This window comes from Nycticebus coucang, chromosome 24 (assembly GCF_027406575.1).
Source record: "Nycticebus coucang isolate mNycCou1 chromosome 24, mNycCou1.pri, whole genome shotgun sequence".
Classification (NCBI taxonomy): Eukaryota; Metazoa; Chordata; class Mammalia; order Primates; family Lorisidae; genus Nycticebus; species Nycticebus coucang.
In genome coordinates, this window is record NC_069803.1 from 30,245,289 (window position 1) to 30,267,309 (window position 22,021).

The window sequence follows — 22,021 nt, forward strand, 5'->3', positions numbered from 1 at the left end:
GTGTTTGTCATATAGGGCTTTTATTATTTTGAGGTATGTTCCTTCTATGCTGAGTTTGTTGAAAGTTTTTATCATAAAGGATGCTGGATTTTATCAAATGCTTTTTCTGCATCTATTGAGATGATCAGATGGTTTTTGTTTTTAATTCTGTTTATGTGGTGAGTCACATGTATTGACTTGAGTATGTTGAACCATCCTTGCATCCCTGGGATGAACCCACTAGACTGTGGTGAGTTATCTCCTTGATGTGCTGTTGGATTCAGTTTGCTAGCGTTTTGGTGAGGATGTTTGCATCTCTACTTGTGAGAGTATCGTCCTGTAGTGTTTTGTGTGTGCCCTTTCCTGGCTTTGATATCAGGGTGGAATGAGTCAGGGAGGACGCCCCCTCTCGATGCTGTGGAGCAGTTTCTGCAGGTGCCAGTTCTTCTCTGCACGCCAATTTTCAGTCATTGTTGAAGAGCTTTATTTCCTCCGAAGACCTGAACCAAAGACCTAGGTAATGCGGCCTTTCTGGCAACTGGAGAGACAAGAAGATAATGTGAGGCTGGGGCCAGTGGCTCATGCCTATAATCCCGTGAGGCTGGGCCGGTGCTCACGCCTGTGATCCCAGCACCCAGCACTCTGGGATACTGAGGCAAGAGGATCACATGAGGTCAGAAGTTTAAAACCAGATGGAACAACAGTGAGAACCCATCTCTATTAAAAATAGAACAAAATTAGGTGGTGTGGTGGCATGCACCTGTAGTCCCAGCTGTTGGAGAGGCTGAGGCAGGAGATGGCTTGGGCCCAGGAGTTCGAGGTTGCCATGAGCTATGAGGATGACACTGCATTCTAGCCAGGGCAACAGAGTGAGACTCTGCCTCTTAAAAACAAACAAACAAACGAAAAGAAAAAGGATATAATGTCAAAAAGAAAAAAAAAAAAATCCCAGCTCTTACAATGAAAGCATTAAGGTCTAAAATGGATAATTGTCTGTGATTTCACAGTCTGCAGTCACCCAGGGCTGGCCTGACACAGCTCGCCCCCTCCTCCTTTGTGGAGCAGTGCCTGTATAAAGGAACTGGTCTCCAGTGATGCTGGGAACGGTCTCTTGGATTATTATAATTATCAGGCTATTACAGTTTTTAGAGCTGAGTTGTTGACCCTTCTGGAGATTCTTTGTTTTCATTTCCAAGATGAGTTTCTGTTTTTTTTTTTCTTTTTATATTTACTTAATTTTTAGAGACAGGGTTTTGCTTAAGTGCAGTGGTGTAGTCATAACTCACGTTCCCCCAAACTCCTGGGCTTAACGGCTTCCTCAGCCCCCTGAGTATCTGGGCCTTACAGGTGCACACCACTGACAACCAGCTCAGTTTTTAATTTTTTTGTAGAAACGAGGTCTTGCCTATGTTGTCCAGGCTGGTCTTGAACTCCTGGCCTCAAATGATCGTCCCACCTCAGCCTCTCAAACTGGAATTACAGGGATGAGCCACCATGCCTGGCCTCTGGAGCTCTTTTAAATGAAATGCTTAGCAACTAAGGACACATGTAGTCGTGTCCGCGTGTCATCAAGAGATCTCAGTAGCCACCTGCTGGAGTTGCAGCCAAGTGCAATTAGAATCTATTGCAAATATTTTATCTCTTTTAATTTAAGATTGATTTTGAAGCGTTTACCCTAAACATGGCCACTTTGCAGTTTATCATACAGATTTATAGCAAAACTATTAAAAATTAGAAAATAGATTCTTGACTTCCAGAGTCTTTTGGTAAATCGCTGTGAAGTTCTTGTCTTCTTCCACACATTTGGTGTCTACTGTTCACATGGCTCGTACAAGCGCTCAGGCCCTTAACAGTGGAATAGCAGGAGCCACGAGAACATATTTGAGTTATTAATAGTAAAACTGGTGGCTTTGGGCTGTTAATATAAGAGTCCTTTTCATTTTACACTGCAAGTCCCTTTTCCACCTGAGGTAAGACAGCAAGGGAACCTAAAAGCCCATAACCCCAAAGTAATAGTAGGTTTTGTAGCTTTCAGCTTCAGGTGGTTCTACCGGGAATTCAGAAACTGTTGTACGTGCTGATCACAGTCACACCAGGCGCAGTTCCGCCCGCCTTCCAAACCAGGACTCATCCCACGCCCGTGACCACTGACGCGGCAGGTGATGGTGAAGCTGAGGCACAGAGAGAAGAAGTCAGTGCCCAACGTGGTGAGGAGGAGTCTGAACTCTTGCCGTCCTGCGGTGCGCTCCGCAGGAACCACTGGGTTCCTTCCAGCCTAGAGCTGGGAAGATGAGGTCATTTATCAGTCGTCCAAACAGCTGTTAGTTGAAGGAGCTGCAGTCCAAACCCACACCGAGCCCTGGTCACGCTCTGTAGCTTCCTGTTATCTCTCTGTGCTTGTACCATTTCTTCTGTATAACTTTCTTTCTACTCCTTTTGCTATTGAAATCTTACCAGTATTCAAAAGGCTCCATTCACACGTCACTGTCTTCAAGGTGCCTTTCTTGGTTAACACGCTGGAAGCCTCTTCTTTTCTCACGTTCCTCTTGGAATGAATGTTTACCCTTAGTGATGCTTTACTGATGACCCCTTCATATGGGAAGCAGTTTTCTGGACACTGCCAGGTCTCTTTTAGATCCTCGGCCTCTTGAAGCCAGAATTGTCATTTCCACCATTTTCTACTGTGGTCATGGGCGTCCCGTCCACCTCTGTGTGTTGACCACCTCCGTGTGGTGACTGTGTTATCACAGTCCCGGGGGTGGTCAACTTCCAGAGGTTCCACGACTTGTCTTTTTCTTACAGAAAAATGAATGCTGAGGAAAATAACTGTTTATTCTTTTTAGAGTGAGAGTTCTCCATTCATGAATGTATAAGTGGAATCCATTTGGGAAGTAAGACAGGTTGAATAGCTATGGTTAGCCCAGTACAGTTTTTTGTATTTTGAGGGGGAGCATACCGACTTTTTGAAGGTGTGTACATTAGTGAGCTTTTCCTATTAACACATAATTAACCACCTAATACTAGTGGCTTAAAAAACAGACATTCCTGTGCCTCGCAACTCCGTAGGTCACCTTGCTGGTTTTGGCTTGAGGCAGACTGGGGGGTCTCTGCAGTTGGCGGAGAGGATGAGGCTGGAGCTGCGTGGCTTAGGATGGTCCCCTCCCACATCAGCAGGCAGGGGCCGGCCAGAACGGGACCTCAGCAGTGGTGGTGGTCTTTGCTCCCTGTGGCCCTCTCGTCCTCAGTGGGCTGGCCAGGGCCAGGGCTTCCTGAGGGAGCAAGTGAGGGCACTTGTCAGGGCTCTGTGATACGTTTGCTGCTAGCCAGGCCCAGAGCCATTGTGGGATGGGGGTTCCCAAAGGGAAGGGTACACGGACCAGGAACAAATGGGGGGTGTCATCACTGCAGCAACCAAGGCATCGTCCCAACCTTCTGAGTCAACCTCCAGCTAGTGACATGAAGTGACACTGTATGGAAAAATTAAGCAGGCCATCATAGCTATGGAGTTCTCCAAAAGAGCTTGTGGACCCCGGTCTCACTGAAATATGTAACAATCATTTGATGGTCCTTTTGACTTTTTATTTTTTGAAGCTTTGTGCTATAAAAGCAGAGCCCTTAATAATCCAATTCCCAACTTGATTTGCAGCGAGTACCACAGTGAGGCTAGACGCTGTGGTCGTGAAGGTCATAGCATTTACTGCGCGCCCGCGTGCTGTCCTTCATGCCTCTCGTTTCGTTCCAGCACCGTGCCTTGATGTGGCCATTTACTGTCCCTACACTGCGGACGAGGAAGCTGACTCAGCTCAGTTGCCTGAGGTCAGAGAGCTGGGAGGGCCGGCCTGTATCTCGGGTACCCCAGCTGCAACCCAAAGAAGAATTCTTCCCTCATGGGTTGACATGTTTTTGTCTTCATTTTTTTTGAAGGCTTTGAGTATTTTATGTCATCTTCTGAAAAATTGGGACCCATGGTGAAATCTGAATTCCCCCCCTACCCTACCACATTCAGTAGTTGGACCAAATAACCAGGTCTAATTTGAAGATGATGAGGAGCTCCGAATGGAAACTGAATTGGCCTTTCCAGATGTAATTTTTAAATATTTTGGAATACCTGATCTTCCTGAGACTGTTCTAAGATTCCAGAATAAAAGTCAGAATCTTGCATCATTCCAGGATATAGATTTAAAATTTCGTCAGAAAACAAACCGTCTAAGAAATGAACCGTGTCCGTCTGCGCCCTCAGTAGCACACTGCCCGTAAACTGCATTTCGTACTTACTAGAGTACTGTGCTTGCCTGGGTGAGTCTGTTCCCCTCGCTGAAATGTGAATGCCTTGAACACGGGACACCTGGTCTTTCATCTGTGTGTCCCCAGTACCAAGGATAGCAACGAACAGACCAGGTTTTGTCTTAGGATTTTCAGATTCTGCCCCTAGAGATGAAATTCTTTCCTCTGCTCCTCTTTTGGGTTTACCTCCCGCTTAGTCCTCTCTCTCCTTCTCAACGACCCTTGTCCCTCTCTCTTAGTTCCTCAGTTTCCCTGAGCTTTCCCTGTCTCCCACCTTCTGCTGCTAGTCTTGTCTTATGGAAAACTTTTTTGGGTCACAGACCCCTTTTGATAAAGCTGTGAAGAAAGTTATCTCTCCCCTCCCCCCAAATACACATAATGAACTCAGGACATTTTTGATGTTATTTCAGAGGTTAAGAATACAGAATATCTAGACTTTGAGCTCCTTCAAGAAAAAAATTAGGGTTTTTTCAACCTTATATCTACAGTATCTTGGTTTATGTCTATTGAGTGCTTGTGAGCCCCCACACATGTGTGTATTAATGTATGTTATAGAAAAATTGGTGTCTGGCTCAGCGCCTATAGCTCAGTGGTTAGGGTGCCGGCCACGTACACCAAGCCTGGCGGATTCGAACCCAACCTGGGCCTGCTAAACAACGTTGGCAACCACCACCACAACAACAACAAAAATAGTCGGGCATTGTGGTGAGCGCCTATAGTCCCAGCTAACTTGGGAAGCTGAGGCAAGAGAATCGCTTAAGCCCAAGAGTTTGAGATTGCTGTGAGCTGTGACCCATGGCACTCTACCGAGGGCAACATAGTGAAACTCTGTTTCAAAGAAAAAAAAAAAAAAAGAAAAGTTGTCTGAGATGTCTAGACTTGAGCTGTCCATTACAGTGGTCACTAGGCACATGTGGTTACCAAGCACTTGATGTGTGCATCGTTCAAATTGAGACGCACCGGAATTCACAGACTTAGGACAGTGCAAGCAAAAGAATGTCAGATGTCATGCTGGTATTTTTATATTCATCATAGGCTGAAATGACAATATTTTCAATACATTAAATATATAATTAAAATTATTTTCACTTTTTTGTGGCTTTTCTTAAGTCATACTGGAAATTTTTAATTTTTAAATTTAAAATTTAATTATAACAAGTTGGTATCCAGGTTAATTCATTAGTGTGAGTTCATAAAAACTGTAGTTTGTTGTTGTCGTTTTGTAATTTCACGGACCTGCTGATGGCACAGATCGCCGCCCTCCACTTGCAGGGCACTGCTGCTTCCTTCTTCCCCAGTACCAGAAGTTCTTGAGAACAAGCAGGAAGAGCTGACTTGGCCTGCGCATAGGGTGCCCTACCCGTCAGGGACAGTCCCAGGAAGACCCGGCCACTGAGGTCTCGCTGCCACTGAGGGGTGAAATAGAGACAGAAATATTCTCTGCTTGCTGAGTTCCTAGACCAGAGTACAGTCAACTCGCGTTCTTTTCAGTCTTGCTCAGCAAGCAGCACAATGACTAATGTACATTGGGGGGCACACAATTTTCTTTGGAATGTTTCAGTTCTTGCATTTTGGGACAGGTGTGGCGGCTGCTGCAAGAACGGCAGCGTCATGCTCTGCGTGTGTAGCCCATGAGGAGCTGGGAAGTTGCTCAGTGTCCCCTGCTGACGGCATGGACATACGATCCATCACGCATCAGAGCCTCCTCCTCCGATCCAAAACCCCGTGCAAAAGCCAACTTGGTGTAGCTGCTTTGCTTATTTCCAGGCTTTGGGCAGAAATAATGCTCTGGCTTAGAGACTTTTCTACTGAACTGCGACATAACAAGACAAGAATAACTGTGTCAAAAATAGCTTGCTGATGCCCTGTTTGGCATTAAGAGTTCCAGAGTTAAGTTTGCTGTGGATTACTGAGAATAATGACACTCATCAGAGGTCTGCCATCTTCGATGAATGCTGACTTCTTTCCTTTTGGCACCTGTAGTGCCTTTGGGTCTGAGAAATTGTCATGCCCACCAGCTGCTGCCCAGTAGAGGTGAAGCCACAGGTTGGGCAGCAAGAGGTGGAATCTGAGACCAGAAGCTTTTGTAAACAATAGGTGGGGGATCGTGCCGATGGTGATCAGCTCACGCCAATGACAGCCCGTTTGCCCTGTGTGGCCTGCACACCGCAGATGGATGGAGCTGCATGAGGGCGTGGCTGTTTTAGGGTTCTATGCTGTGGGGTGGCTGCCTGCAGTGGAACGTCAAGGAGTGTCTTTTCAGCCCCTGGAGCTCAGACCCAGCATCTGGGAGATGAGTAAAGTGAATCTTCTCAAGTCCGAACTAACACATGACATTTTTTTTTGTTGTTGTTGTTTTTTTTTTGTAGAGACAGAGTCTCACTTTATGGCCCTCGGTAGAGTGCCGTGGCCTCACCCAGCTCACAGCAACCTCCAACTCCTGGGCTTAAGCGATTCTCTTGCCTCAGCCTCCCGAGCAGCTGGGACTACAGGCGCCCGCCACAACGCCCAGCTATTTTTTGGTTGCAGTTTGGCTGGGGCCGGGTTTGAACCCGCCACCCTCGGTATATGGGGCCGGCATCTTACCCACTGAGCCACAGGCGCCGCCCAACACGTGACATTTTTAAATTAGGAAAGCAAATAGCACTGAAAAGATGTGTAAGAGTATAACTAAGTGTTTAATATAATACTCAGAAGATGCTCTATGCAGGTCAGGGGGGAGCTAGAGCCACCTGTGGTTGGTTCAAGTCATTGAATTACTCCATTCTTTTTACCCATCTGTTTAAAAGTGGGGAAGGGGCTGGGCACAGTGGATCAAACCTGTAATCCAGCACTCTGGGAGGCCAAGGCGGGTGGATCATGAGTTTGACACTAGCCTGAGCAAGAGAAAGACCTAGTCTCTACCAAAAATAGAAAAACTAGCCAGCCATCATGCCAGAAGCCTGTAGTCCCAGCCACTCAGGAGGCTGAGGCAAGAGGATCACTTGAGCCTAAGAGTATGAGGTTGCTGTGAGCTGTGATGCTACGGCACTCTGCCCAGGGTGACCGAGTGAGACTGTCTCTAAACAAACAAAACAAATAAGTAAATAAATAAAAAGAGGGGAATGAAGAATAGTATCTACCAGAGATGTCTGGAGATTTGATTTGTATTTATAAAGTGCTTTGGTATCTTTCATAGAGAGTCCAATAACAGCAAACATGTCAGAACTTAAATATAGAAAGCCAACTAGTCTGAGCCATCTTGAGCAATGTTGTGTCTTTCTTGTAAGTTGGACTTATTAAGAACATTTGTATTTCTGAAAGAAAGTTTCCTGTTCTAATTTTCTTTTAAATATCACCTGTGTGTTTGGGGTCTTTAACTGTGGGCTTGAGCCTCAACGCCGTTTGTAGATAATCTGTCACCTGCAGAGGACAGTTTTTCCAGCCAGGCCAGTTATATGCACTTCAAAACACTTCTTCCAAGGACAGTGCCTTTTGCAAATACTTGAGATGTTTGTTCTCAGTCGTGATTTATTAATGAACCCAGAGGATGAAGCCAGAAAGCAGGTAAATGAAATTCCGCCGTAGGTAAAGGAAAGGCTTTTGTCTGTGTGTACCGATGGGCTTCTTGGCAGGTGTGTTGTGTCTTTTTAATCTTGCGTAGTGCCCGTGAGGTCAAACTGTGGGATTTGACAGTGTCTGTTCACTCTGCCTTTCCCTGAGGACAGCCCACAGCACTGCCACCTTGTTACCGAAGTTTGGTCCGATTGGAATGTGCTTAAAAACCCAGCAAATGCCTGCGGTGAAAAGAGCTTAACTCTCTTTGTCAGTACTTGCAAAAACAACTTAAAAGAAGTTAGCATTGTTGGACTGGATTCAGTAATTAGCATAATCGTGACGCTGCATATTGTTCACCAGGGCACGCCTCTGGGCCAAACTTCCCATTAAGAGGACAGCAATGTTGTCCTAGTGAATAAGCCCAGCACGCAGGATGCCAGTCAGCACGTTCCTGCCTGCTCTGCTGCAGTTAATTTTAGCCAGGGTTAGTTCTATGAGTTGTAAAACTGTTTACCAAGTAGAAGTTGGTGAGCTGAAATGTGACTTCTCTGCCTGACGTGATAGGATGTCTATTTTAGACTTCAGCTCGAGTTTGTGATCGGGAGAGCGGTCTTCTCAAGAATCGTGGCCCAGGGTTTTTGAAACTGCTTGTAAGTACTGGGTGAATTTTTAAGGCTTTTCTTTGTTCTTTTCTCCTGAAATCTTCCTAATGTTACTATCACAGTAAATGTTTGTCTTGGGAAAACTGGCAGCTTTGTGGTTAGTACTTTAGAGAAATCTAAAAATGTGGCAAAAGGTTTTTCTTTAAATGTAGTATCCTACTGCAAGAAACCTGTCTGAATCAGTTTTCCCAAGAGAAAACATTTGCCTCTTATTTTTATTTCTGCAAAAGCAATCTGTAGATAATTACTCACTTTATCTGTTTAAATATTTGGTTAATGGATATGGTTCCTGTAAATACAGAAACGTTAGTTTGTGATTGTGCCGTTGAGCTTCATTTTCTATGGGGACCTAACTCTTGAGGAAAAGAATGTTAAAAGTGAATTCCTGTTACACCCGGTGCTACGATTTGTGATGTACCCATGATGGAGTGTCAAATGTAATTTGGCTGGACATGTACGTGGCCAGCTTTTATTTTTTTAAGGAGTATTTCGTACTTATAATAGACCCATACATTCCTAAAAAAGAAGTACTTTAAAACATTAATTTAGAAGCAAGGCTTCAGGGAGTAATTTAAAGCATCTTCTGGAAGGTTGAGTTAGTTATCAAAATTAACCGAAGACAGTGAAATTCTCTCATCTTAACTGCTCTTACTCTAACAAGTTATTGCCAATTTAAATTCAGGCTGAAGAAAACTAAAGATTGTAATATCGAATATTTAAAATTATATCTGAATCATCTTGCTTCGTTAGAAGCATGTTTTCAAGAGTGGACTGACTTTATACGAAACAGATTGCTGGAATTTCTTTATCAATGGGCACATAAATTGTATCAGCTCTGGAAATACCAATTTTAATGAGCAATTCTACTCGGTGGTACAGTGGCTGCCAACCAGGATTCCACGTCTGTCATCTCCGTGAGGAAGGAGGGCACCTGCCCTCAGTATTGTGAATGCCACCGTCCCATTTTGGAAAGCTTTATCTAAAGACTTTTTTTATTACGCATTGTCTGATTTTAAATACAAATGACATAAGGTGTTGACAATGGAAGGAAATGTTTCAGTGGTACATTTAGTAGGAAAAGAATGTAAGAAAGGAAAATAGAACTGAGTTCTTGAGCTATTTTTAGAAAGAGATTTCTTTTTAAATTTAGTTTCTTATTGAGTGGAGGAGAAATTTGCTGTCCGGATTAATTATTATTATAACAGAAAAGTCTGTAACCTTCTTTTCAGCAGCAGACGGGGTCTTGTTGCAGTAATGCTGGACGTACGCTGTGGCTCTTACTCTACTCTGATGGTGTTAATAAGGCACCCAGAATTTCAGTGCAGTGTTTCTAAGATCTACGTAGTTGGATGTTAGTTTTTAAGCTAATATTTACTCGATCGATTGTAGTTTTTCATCGTAAAAAGGGAAAAGTTGGTTAGACTTTATCCATTTTTCAAACTGAAGTTTTTGCAGGTTTATCTACAGCGAGGAAGCATGTATTTTATAACAAGTCTTTAAAATGCTCGTAAACACTTCCAGACATTGTGTTTCAATGATTTATGTGCTGTGGGAGAGTGACCCAGGTGAAGGAGAGAGAGATGGTTTCCGGCGTGTGAGTGTCTGTGCGGGGATGTCTCCCGCTGCTGGGATTCTGTGCCCAGCGTCTTGTCCTATGTGCTGTGGTGATGCTGTCATGGCCTGTCGACCGGGTGTGACATGGGGTGTGACAAATCCCCATGAGCTCCACTTGCAGTCACAAAGGGGGGCCCAGGTGCCAAGAACCACGGGCAGCCTTGTGCCTGCACCCTCCGTGGCTGTCACGCTTACCACAGGTAACTCACGGCCGGCTCCAGTCCTTTTGGGGCCACTTTCTGTGGCTGCCTGTCCTCTCCTCCTGTGCCCCTCAAAGTAGATAAATAGACCCCGAGGCTCCGACAGAAAGCTGCTGATTGCCGTAGATTTATTTCAATGTTACTTCATTCCTGGAGAATAATTTGACTGCTCAGAAGCTTTGAGGGATTTTTCTGGGAAGCAGAGGACTCTTTCCTTGGGGGTCCCTCATTCACAGGAGGTTTCAGTGGGTCACTGGTCTGCACAGCTGGATGGGAACTGCATTACATGACAGGTTGCCTTTGGGCTTGGAGTTGAATGCTTAGTGATCATGTCCCTGGAATATTCTCTTTCGAAAGGAAATTTTGTAGGGAGAGGTTTTGTTATATTGAGTTGTTTTAACAAAAATGAAAGGTACTGTGAGCAGAGGGATCCCTGGGGCTTTTCCTGGCCCACAAGTGCGTGGTAGTAGGATCTGGGCCTCGGGAGCAATGCCGACTTCTGGGGAAATGCCGGGACTGCCCTTATTACTTAGCATGTATAAAGTACCCCGAGATCGCACACCATGCACAAAGCATAGTACCCACTGTCAGGGACTTCAGTGCTAAAATTCGGCAGGACACAGAGACTGGGCTCCCTGACAGTCAGTAAATAAACAGACAGAAGAAAGAATATGAATTAGGCAGACATGGTGGTGTGCACTTGTAGTCCCAGCTGTGCAGGAGGCTAAAGCAGGTGGATCACTTGAACACAGGAGTCTGAGGTTGCAGGGAGGTAGGCTGACGCCATGGCACTCTAGCCTGGGCAACAGAGCAAGACCCTTCTTCAAAAAAAAAGAATATGAAAATGAAGGAAAGGGAAACAAGATGGAATGGGGTGGGCAAGGAGATGTTAGCATTCAGTCATCTGGGCCTTTCCAGAGAGGATTGGGACAGACGGCTGTGCCACCCAGGCTGCCGCTCCCCTTCTCCCCACCCCTGTGGAAGTGACGGAGACAAGTGAGCCCACAAAGGGAAGACGAGCCTGTAGTTTCATTTGTACCTGAAACTGTTATTATGTGGATTATGGGGATAAAATTCCCCATAAAGTGATCTTTAGACAGAAGTCTGCATTTGAGGTCCACTAAACTAGCGTGCAGTTCAACAAGCTGCCTCCCCTGGCTGGCTTAGGGTGTTGAGTCAGCGGCTAAATTAGAGAAATGCCCAAAGCTTCTCAGAAGAAAGGCACCATGAAGGTCTACTAAGCATTACTGAGGCCCCGAGATCAGGCAGCAGAGCATGAGTCAGAGCTAGGAGGGCAGGTGTGGGTGCCGGGGCAGCGCTTGTGGGTGGACGGGCCTGCAGGAGGCTCTCCCCCGTGCTCAGCCTGGCCAGTCTGACTGAGGTTCTGGGTCTACTTCATGGCTCCACAACTAAGGGGGACTTGGAGTGGGCTCAACAAAGAACCTCAAGAAATAATTAGGGGCTGGAAAATGATACCTATAATAAAAGGGTAGGAACATCTATTATTTAGCCTGGAGGGGGAGAAAATGAGCGGGGTGACTCTTGAATTGTTATTCAAGTCTGTGTGTTTCTCAGTGCCAGGGAGTGACCGTCTAGTGTCTCTTCCCACTGAGAAGACACAGGCTGAGGCCAGCAAGGGTCCGGTCAGAGCAGGGGTGCTCACACGTGGTCCCTGCACCTGCAGCCCAGCACCACCTGGTGACATGTGGGACATGCAGATTCTCAGGCCCCACTCAAGATCTGCAGATTCAGAGACGTGGGGGCAGGGCCTGGCCCATCAGTCTGTGTTTTAAAAAGCCTCTCCCCAAGTGATTCTGATGGACGCTGAAGTTTGAGGCCGGCTGGAGGAGATGAAGAAGATGGTAACAGAAAATGGGGGGTTTGTAAGCATCTACGAAAGGGTTTCTGTTTGTAATGTTTTCAGTGTTATCCCCGAAGTCAGGAGATAAATGACCTCTCAAAGTCCCTTCCAGCCTTGACTTGCCTTTTGTCACTTAGAGAAAATTAATAATTAACCAGAAAAGTTTTTAATTACTTTTCTGAACTCGGTATTGACGACGGTGCCCATTTCAAAGGAGAAGTTGATGAGATAATGTGTGAATAATAACACTGTGTTACCAGACAGATATATCCTTCTTTATTTTGTTTAGTCTGTTACTAAATAGACTCTCTTTTCAGTGTCACCTGAAGGGAAATTTGGGCAGAGATGGTATACAGCCAGAACAGAGGGGCGTAGGGAGTTGATGTCGCCCCCCGCACTGTTTACCCAGTCCTCTGACTGCCCCTTCACTCTCTTCAGGGAGCCCACTTCAGAAAACAAGAACCTGTAGGGAAAGTTTGTGTGTCCCTATGTCCCTAGCATTGTCATTCCCACAGGAGAAGAGCTGGTCGGTGAGCTGCTGCCTGGGAGTCGGGCCGCAGGACACTACGGGCATCCGGTACAGTCAGTGTGCTGGGTCTCCGCTGGATGTAAAGTGTAGGGACAGGCTTTTCCTTGACAGTTTTGTATCTGGCAAATAGTTCAGTGGTGCTCATAGAAATCTGTTAATACAAACAAATTCTCAGTGTTCAGTTGAAATGGCAGAGACCTCGAGTGCTGTGCCCTCCCCGTGGGATGGGTTACCTGGAGCTTCACCCCCGGGCCCGGCTGCAGACTGGCGCTGGTCTGTCTGTGGCCAACAGTTAGGAACACTGCACAGCAGAAGGTGAGTGCTGGGCCCCGGGTGAAGCTTTGTCTGTGCTCACAGCCGCTCCCCTTCGGGTGAAGCTTCGTCTGTGCTCACAGCCGCTCCCCATCACTCGAATCACCGCCTGAGCTCCATCCACCTCCTGTCAGGCGTGGAGGCCTTAGATTCTCCAGGAGTGGGAACCCTGCTGTGAAACTGCACCTGCCAGGGGTCTAGGTTGTGCTCCTTATGAAAATCTGACGTCCTCCCCCACCCCTGCCTGCCGACTGGAAAAATGCCTTCCATAAAACCGGTGTCTGGAATCAGAAAGGTTGGGGACTGCTGCTCTGGTCAGGAAGGTGGAGTTCTCACCTTCCTCGTCAACATAGTTACTCCTCAGAGTCCTCCACCCAACCCCCCCCACCTCCCTCTGGATTTTATTTTTTTAAGACAAGGTCTCATTTATTTTTGCTCAGGCTGGAGTATGGTGGTGTCCTTAAAGCTCACTGCAGCCTTCAACTCCTGGGCTCCAGCAGTTTTCCTGCCTCAGCCTCCCAAGGAGCTGGGACTACAGGCTCACGCCACCACACCTGGCTAACTTTTCTTATTTTTTGGAGAGACAAAGTCTCTCTACGTTGACTCTAGTCTTGAACTCCTGGTCTCAAGAAATCCGTTCCCCTTGGACTCCTACAGTGCTGGAATGATAGGCATAGGAGCCCCTGTCTATTTTGCACATTTAATTATTTCTGTGCCCTTTTGTATATTTTCCTTTGTGTTTTTGCCTTAGGTTGAAAACACAAACTTCTGAGAATGTATCTGTTTGTTATACTTTGTGTAGCATTTAGTACAATAAAACCTCTTTGTGATCATAGCAAAGAAAGGGCTCTCTGAGGACAGGTTTTGCCAGGGCTATTTAAAAAGTGTCACACAAGTAACACTGCTGTGTCCAAAAAAGACACACCCTACATTAGCTAGGGAATTGTGACCACAATATCTTAGCCCCTGAAAATGGGGTCAGTGGCATCGTGGGTTTTTTTTTTGCAGAGTATTAAAAAACTCCTTGAAGTGGAAAAAAACAAGTAGGGACAGTTGCGCCCAAACTAGTTTGCCTTGTGGGATACAGAGGGTAAAGGTGGGAAGTGTATATTAGTGTTCAGTATTTCAACCTTGTCATGTTTGGAAAAAACTGACCTCTCCGACATTAAGCTGCACACACTGTTATTTCCTGCACGTGTCTGTTTCCAGAATATGTGGGGCCCAGTGAACATGGGGGCTGTTCCCAGATAAGAGAGGCATGTTACACCAATCCAGAAAACTTGGACGCTGACTTTAACACCCTGAATGAGCCTCTGAGTAAAAATAATTTCTTTGAAACCAATGAACTCTCAATTACTCTATAGCCAATAGGGAACATTCTAGAAAATTCTAGTTGATTTGGTGTTTAAAGATAACAGTCCAAAAGCTATTTTCATTTCTATACAAAGAGAAATTAATAGTCATTCTTTTTTGGTATTTCTCCCTTGGAAAAAAATGTCTCTAAAATCAATCTGTAGCTAGTTCACATATGTGCCATTAAAAATAAGAATGTTTAAAAAAAAGTGGTAAAAAAAAAGTGGTTAAGTGATAAACTATCTCTTTATAGATTTTCAGACAAAAAAATTAAACTCGAAAAAGTGAAAAATCCTTTCTACTTATTATTAGACTATGTAAGAATGACCAAATAATTCAATAAAGTATCCTTAGAAACAACCCAATAAAGTACTGATTAAATAATGTATGGGGTTGCTGTAGAATGCATTGCTGCACTGCTGTTTAAAATGATGAATTCAAAGGGCGGCGCCTGTGGCTCAAAAGGGTAGGGCGCTGGCCCATATGCTGGATGTGGTGTGTTCAAACCCAGCCCCAGCCAAAAACTGCAAAAAAAATTAAAAAAAAGAAAAGAAAAGATGAATTTAGGTGTACCTGTAGCTCAGTGGGTGGGGCACCGGCCACATACACCCAAGCTGGTGGGTTCAAACCCGGCCTGAGCCAGCTAAACAACGACCACTGCAACAACAACAACGACAAAATAGCCGGGCATTGTGGCAAGCACCTGTAGTCCCAGCTACTTGGGAGGCTGAGGCAAGAGAATCACTTAAGCCCAGGAGTTAGAGGTTGCTGTGAACTGTGATGACATGGCACTCTACCGAGGGTGACATAGTGAGACTCTGTCTCAAAAAATAAATAAATAAAATAAAATAAAATGATGAAGTCAGATTTGTATTGACTAAAGCCAACAGGTTACAAAAATTTATATTATGCGTTTATGACCCCATTTTTGTAAAGGAGGGTAGCTGTTTTGTATTTATGTGTACCAAGAATACTGTGTACCAAGCCGTAGTTATCTTTAGATGAGCTTATGTGTGATTCCTTCCCCACCCCATCTTTTTGAGTAACTGTATGTTAATTTTTTTTCAGTGAGCAGAGATTACTTAGGTCAGTGGTTCTCAACCTTCCTAATGCCTCAACCCTTTCATATAGGTCCTCATGTTGTGGTGACCCCCAACCATAAAATTATTTTCGTTGCTACTTCATAACTGTAATTTCGCTACTGTTATGAATCGTAATGTAAATATCTGATATGCAGGAGACCACCAAAGGGGTCGCGACCCACAGGTTGAGAACTGCTGACTTAGGTAATAATGAAAAACTTTCTTTTTAAAAGAGAACTATTTAAATTCATTTTATTTTGATTTTTTTATGTTTTATTTCATTGAACAGTGGCCTCTCAGTGGCTCCTGTAAGTAATGCCTTCCCTCAGCTGATAAAACTAGTATTATACCCCAAAATGTTAACTGTGGTTATTCTGGCCGGTGCTGTGGTTCACGCTTGTAACCCTATCACTTTGGGGAAGCTGAGGTGGAGAGTCATTTGAGGACAGGAGTTTGAGACCAGCTTGGCAACATAGCAAGACCCCATCTCCACAAAAAATAGAAAAATTAGCTGGGTGCAATGGTACATGCCTGTTGTCCCAGCTACTGGGAGGTAGAGGCAAGGGGATCATTTAAGCCCAGGGGTTTAAGATTGCTGTGAAGTAACTGACTACACTCTAGCCCAGGTGACAGAGTTAGACCCTGTCTCAAAACAAAACTATGGCCATTGTGGGTTAGGAATATTTTTCCTTGTTTTACTTTTTACTTTTCTGTACTTACTAAATTTTTTATGTGAGCACATATTATTTTTATAATGGAAAAGTTTGGCTTATTTTTAAGGCAGAGACAGGGGATCATGGCTTTTGGGAAAAGGCCCACACAGACCCATGTATAGCAGTTACCGGTCAAGGTTAGCTGTGTTAGTTTTGCAATATCAGAGGTATTCAGCAAGCGTCTGCCTTCACTGCCTTGCTGGATCTTCAGGGAACTCTGATCCGGTCTTAGATTGGCCAGGGTTCAGTGTTATGGTGGAACCTCCAGAGCTGACCACCTCCCTACACTGACCCCCTCCTTAAGCTACGTAATGTTCAGAGACGGGACATACACCACATGTATGTATCGGTACAGTAGGCCGAGTTTCTTACATTGATCATCTCCATATGTTGACCAGTTTGTTACCGTTCCTTGGATAATCAGCTTACAGAGGTTCAACTACTGTATTTGGAAAGCTAAGGAAGGGAGCTGGGGAACTCGGTGTATCTTTAAGTCTGTTAAAACAATGCCAGGATTATCTATTTAAAGTTAGTAAGGGACCGTAGTTCAAGACCTTAAGTTCAGAATGGCGATGTCTGGCACCATAGGCAGCAGACCTCAGATTGTATTTTGAATGGCAGTGACGAGGGGCAATGGAAAAACGCTGGCTCCAGCCGGGGCGTCTGCTGCCCTCCTCCTCCTCGCGGCGGCGTCTGAGTTTGCCTCCCCAGTACCCTGGCAGCAGTGTAAGAGCGGGCTGGCCCCTCAGTTACCTCTGCCAAGCGCTGCTGGATGTCTTATGGCCTTAATCAGAAGGTTATTTTGGGTAACTGTTTTGGTGCTTGTGGCAGCTGATTTAAGAAAATCCTGAGCGAAAGTTGAACCTGCTTTGTGCAGTGACACGTGAGAACGAGGACTTTCGATGTGCATTTAAGGGGTCTCTCCTTCTAATAAGTTTCTAAGCCTGGGCCTGGACTGAATCTTGTCACCAGGGTTGCTCTGGGCACAGAAGGTTAGACTGTGTCTGAATTGAGTCCACTTTTGGGGGATTAGGGCCTTATACTTAATTTAAAACCAAAGTGTCTGGACAGACTAGAAGGCCTCGCCTTCCCAGAGCCTGTGTTCCTCACAGAAGAGTGTTTCCTGGCCCGCGGGCCTGGAGAGCTGGTTTTTCAGGTTCCTTCTTACTGTTTTTTTTTTTTTTCATCCGCACAGGGAGTGCCCTTCTTTCATCCTCACCTTTTCATGTCACCCTGTCTCCTCCTCCTGCAGGTATATGGTGGGAGTAATTGTGTAATTTCTGTCTGCATCAGGAGGACGCCCACGTGTGTGTGTGTGGGGGGAGGGGAGTGCACCTTCATCCTCTGTGGGAGAGAGAGTCCCATCCAGGGTAGAGAATTGATCCAATGCATCAGCTTGACCTACCTGCCAGCATTTGTAGCTGCTTCAAGTCCCAAAACTGCCCTGCACAGCCAGTTGCATAGATGCAGGAGACGCCACAGCCAGGCAGAGAGGATAGGTGGTTAAAATTTAGCTAACTGAATTCCTTGTAAGTTGAATGGCTCAGTGTAAGAAAGAAAACATCTTTTTATTTCTTTAAAAGGGCTAGTGCAGATAAAAAGTACTTTCCAAGGCTTTAGACTGAGTTAGAGCAGGAAAACTGGTTTAGTGGCCATCAGGAAAAAGAGGGTGGCTTCTGAAAGAGGATGACGAGATGGATCTCGGATTTATTTGGACTGAGTTTATTTCCTGCCTTTTGTTGTTCATTTGTTTGTGTTTTGTTTGCTTGTGTTTTCATCCCAAAGACGAAAGGCAAAAGTAAGGTACGATATCATTAACATGGTGAAGAGCGGAAGAGTTATAAAAGAGTCCATCTTCCATAAAGGGTTTTAAAAAGAAAGAGCGGTTGCCGTAGACCTGACTTGAAATTGAAGTGGCAGCTGACGCAGGATGAGGGAGTCTGTGAGTGGCTGTGTCACTCCCTGTCCTGGCTGCCATGCGGAGTTCAGTGTCCCCAGGGACCTAGAGGGCAGAGCACCCAGCACCTACCTCCTTCTGTCAGGCCTGATTTTTTCAGCTCTGGTTTTGTTTATATATGTTTGTTTTTTTCCCCTGGATCTTTAAGTCACAGGGTCTTCAGCCCCTTTGAGGCATGTCAGTAACAATTAAATAAATCCAGAATTTTAACTCGAAGGAAAATGACTCAAAGCCTAATCTGGAAGAAACTTCTCCTTGATGCAGTAGAAAAACTTGGACATGATCATACTATTAAATATTAGAATGGTAGATTTGTAAAGGTTTACTTTATATGGTGTTCTCAGAGAGGTGACCTCAGCAGGTGACGGCGCAGGAGGAAGATTTCATTTGCCATTTCCCCGCTGAATACTAAGGTTGGCTGAGAACTCAGAAGACCGAGTGGGAGGCAGCTCCGTGAGATTAGAAAGGATCTAATCCTGGTCACTTTTTTAAAAAACTTAACACCCAGTAAAACTCAGTTTTTCTAGCGTACAGTTCTGTGAATTTTTCACATGGACAGATTTTTATGACAGACAGGATGGAGAATAATTCCAGCTCCCCAGAGAACACTCTTGTGCTGCCCCTTGTGTTCAGAACTCCCCCCAACTCTCTGAACTGAGGAGTGACATCTGTGGGAAAGGGTCAGATTTAACTGGCTAAGGGGCCTAAGCAGAACTTTGACCAAGAAGTGGCTTATGCTGTCCTACAGGTGAACCCTGGCAAGCCCGCCTGAAATATGAAAACAGAGGGGAAAAGCCTGAGTGGGGTGGCCGGGCCGCACTGCAGAGCAAGTGGACTTCACAGAATGAGATCAGCCGTACGCCGGGTCAAGTAGCAGAGCTCTGGAGAGTAGGAGAGTCAGTATGTCAGAGTCGTTACAATTTATGTCTAAAAGGCCCCGTTTTCAATGAGACGACACAAAATACAAGAACCTGGATGGTGGGAACATGCACAGGGCAGGCAAAAGAGACCATTTTTGAAGGGCCCAGATAGTGAACTTGTCAAAGACTTCGAAGCAGCCCACTGTAAATGTGTTCAAAGATGTAGCCTTTGTGTTGCCCATTCACTTTGGAAACTAGTGGATGTGGTGTCAAAAAAGGCGTAAATTAAACTCTTTGCAGCCTTTTCCTGCCCTTAAATTTGGTATCTTTGGTGTAGGGGCTGCATAAGTAACAGTTAATGCTTTTGTTTACACGTGGGATCTCGAGCCTACCAGAGGATGTCCTTGGTGAGGATTTTGAAAATTTGATCTTCGCAAGAGTTGATGGGATCACTTAAAATTTCCAGGAGCCGGAGGAGTACTGAAATAATTGCCTTTGAATGGCCCATAAAGATACATTTATGACAATGGATATGAATAAATGTTAATGTGTTTGGAAAAAAAAATATGTTCAAAGATGGAAGGAAGCTATGTCTAAAGACTTAAAGGAAAGCATGGGGGCAGCCCATCAAGTAGGGAATGTCGATAAAGAGAGAGAAATTATTAAAAAGTGGAGGTAATGACAGCAGAAACGCAGGCAACCAGAGTAAAAATACCGGACTACAACCAAAATTCAAAGTTTATGTATGTCAAAGGACACAACAGAATGAAAAGACAACCTACAGAATAGGAGAAAATATTTACAAATCACATATCTGACAAGGGATTAGTCTCCAGAATAAATAAGTCCTATAACTCAATAACAAAAAAACAAATAACTCAGTTAAAATGTGAGCAAAGGACTTGGGTAGATACTTCTCAAAAGAAGATACCCAGAGAGCCAGCCAGCACGTGAGAAGGTGGTCAGCATCCTGATGAGCAGGAAAACGAAACCCAACAGCTACTGAGATTGCACCTCACACCCCTCTGGAAGGCTGCTAAATACAAGAAACAGAACATAACAAGTGTCCGCAAGGAGGCAGAGAAACTAGAACACCTGTGCTCTGTTAGTGGGAACGCTGAAGGGCGAGGTCACCCTGGGAAAGAGGACAATTCCTTGAAACATTCAATACACACAATTCAGTAATTCCATTTCTGAGTAGAAGCCCCAAAGAACTGAACACACAAGCTTAAATATTTAAAAATAAGTAACAGTCATTTTAAATATTTTTAAAAAATAGTTTAACTTCCACATTTGATGGAAAGCACTCATCTGCGCATCCCAGAAGCGTCACAAACTCCAGTTAGGACAAACACAAAGAAATGAGTCTCCAGACATAACTTCCAGACAAAAGTTTGAAAGACAGGGCCGTGCCCGTAGCTCAGTGGGTAGGGCACCGGCCACATACACCCAGGCTGGCGGGTTCAAACTCACCCCAGCCAGCTAAACAACAATGATAACTGCAAAAAAAATAGCCGGGCGTTGTGGTGGGTGCCTGTAGTCCCAGCTGCTTGGGAGGCTGAGGCAAGAGAATCGCTCAAGCCCAAGAGTTAGAGGATGCTGTGAGCTGTGACGTCACAGCACTCTACCGAGGGTGACTAAGTGAGACTGTCTCAAAAAAAAAAAAAAAAAAAGTTTGAAAGACAAAGAGGAACTCTTGAAAGCTGCAAGAGAGAAGCGATTGATAAGTACAGCGGAAGTCCAATAAGGTGGACAGCTGACTTCCCATGGGAAACAGGCCAGCAGGCAGCCAGGAGGCACATTAAAATGCTGAAAGGATCCTACACCCAGCCAAGCTGTCGTTCTAAAGTGAAGGCAAAAGACAAACATGTCCAAGTAAATAAAAACCGATAGACTCCACTGCTAGCAGCCCTGCCTTGCCGGAAATACTAAAGGAAGTTCTTCAGGTTGAAAGGAAATGACCCTAGACATCAAAGCACCCTCCCTAGCTCCAAGTTTTCTAAAGGAAAAACTGAGGCACACAGGGCCGATAACTTGCCCCAGAAAGATGATTCTGATCACGCATAAGGGATTGAGTGCCAGGAACAGTCTCAGAGTGAGGAAAGGATTTTCAAAGAAATCTTACCAATAGTCTCATCTCTTTTATATTTTTTAACTGCTGTTTCCCATGGCTCTCCAGAGATAACATCAAGCAAATGATTATGGTTTCTGAACTTGGACAAAGATTTCAATTTCGGTAGTCTCCGAGGGCTATGGGAAGAACTGCTGAATTGCTGCCCGACTTATCAATCAAATGAACAATTTTGGGAATTTATTGCCTTGTTTAGCCTGTTGACACTGCTAATTTGGCAAGTTATTGGGAGAGTTGAATCAGGTTTCTAAACTTTTCTAGCAGCATTTTGGAGACTTGAACGGACTCTGTGCAGAGTGGGGAGGGAGAGGCTGGCCACATCAATTTAATAATCATTTGTCCTCTCTTGCTTTCTGTGCTGCCCAGAACTATTGCTTAAGAATCTCTGGAATGAGAACAAGAAGTATGGGGATGTAAATTGAGAATGGAAAATCGTTAAGATTACAGTGTTCATTTATCAGCTCTTTTATTTTTTTTTTTTTGGCCGGGGCTGGGTCTGAACCCGCCACCTCCGGCATATGGGACCGGCGCCCTACTCCTTGAGCCACAGGCGCCGCCCAGCTCTTTTATTTATATTAATGTTGCACTAATAGAAAGAACATACATCAGGACTCAAAGTTTTCTAAGTACCATCCATATTTTCATCGAACCTCCAATAAACTCAGCACAAAACTAGCGAATAAATATGTAAGAACGGAATCTATTTTCATACATGTTCCATTTTAAACTGTGGCCAAAAGGCAAGTATTTCCCTAATATAGCTCTTGGAAGTTAGCCAAACACTCTGACACTTCAGGGCTCAGAATTGGAACAAGTGATCCTAGGTCTGCCATTTGATAGAAGTTTCATATGTTAAGTGATTTGCTCATGAAAATTAATCTGTTTTTTGTTGTGAGTGGGAAAACGTACCTAGGATATGGGGGAAGGAGGATTTATAGTGCATATAG

At 44.8% G+C, this 22,021-nt stretch overlaps 1 protein-coding gene and 1 non-coding gene across 9 annotated transcripts in view; both read left to right on the forward strand.

The window, feature by feature from the left end:
* The window catches only part of SLC20A2 (solute carrier family 20 member 2), a 98,506-nt gene that overhangs the window by 27,244 nt on the left and 49,241 nt on the right, over positions 1-22,021 (forward strand). For 2 of the 8 annotated variants that reach the window (XM_053578194.1, XM_053578201.1), the window contains exon 1: positions 8,022-8,450. The exons of the other annotated variants lie outside the window; for them this stretch is intronic. The gene's annotated coding sequence lies outside the window, so the exon portion shown is untranslated. Of the gene's footprint in view, positions 1-8,021; positions 8,451-22,021 lie in introns of those variants that run through there. 8 annotated transcript variants of the gene reach the window in all.
* On the forward strand, positions 19,168-19,300 carry LOC128576594 (small nucleolar RNA SNORA13). Its single transcript, XR_008377436.1, has one exon. It is a non-coding gene; the product is annotated as a small nucleolar RNA SNORA13 (small nucleolar RNA).